Source organism: Elephantulus edwardii, unplaced genomic scaffold, assembly GCF_000299155.1.
Source record: "Elephantulus edwardii isolate Elephantulus edwardi_28Jun2011 unplaced genomic scaffold, EleEdw1.0 scaffold00105, whole genome shotgun sequence".
NCBI classification, from domain to species: domain Eukaryota; kingdom Metazoa; phylum Chordata; class Mammalia; order Macroscelidea; family Macroscelididae; genus Elephantulus; species Elephantulus edwardii.
Window position 1 is genome coordinate 6929481 of NW_006399855.1, and position 575 is coordinate 6930055.

Here is a 575-nt window from a genome sequence, read left to right on the forward strand (position 1 = left end):
AACTGGGGAGGAGGGTAGAGAAAACAGTGCAACAATGAATGAATGAAAAACCCAAGTCTCTGTAAATGTTCATTAAAACTAATAAAATTTTTAAAAAGTTCGTGTTATATACTGTTTATAATTGTTATAAAAGAAAATATTCACAGTGGTGGAAGTAATGGTGAAGATCATGACTTCCATGCTCTTGCTTTGGGAAATTAAAGAGAGTGGGATGAGAGAACTGCCAAAGTTCTGTTGTTTCAGACAAATGCTATAAAGTCCAGATGTTTTTCTGAAGTTTATCTGACCCCATCTGAAGAATTCATCTCCAAAAATCAAGTTAAAGATCTACAAAAGTAAAAATTCTGGTGAGATTTTTAGTGTCTATATTCTGATCTTTTTCACAGTATTTTAAAGCTTTTGTCTCTTTTTTCTCCCCAAAGAGAAGAAGCAAAAAGGTACATAAAAATACATAGTTAATTAAACTTCAAAAAGATTTACACAATGTTAACGATAATTTACACAATGTTAATGAGAATTTATTACAAAATCCAAGGAGGATAGAAGGAGAATTGATGCCTTTGAGCTGTGGTGCT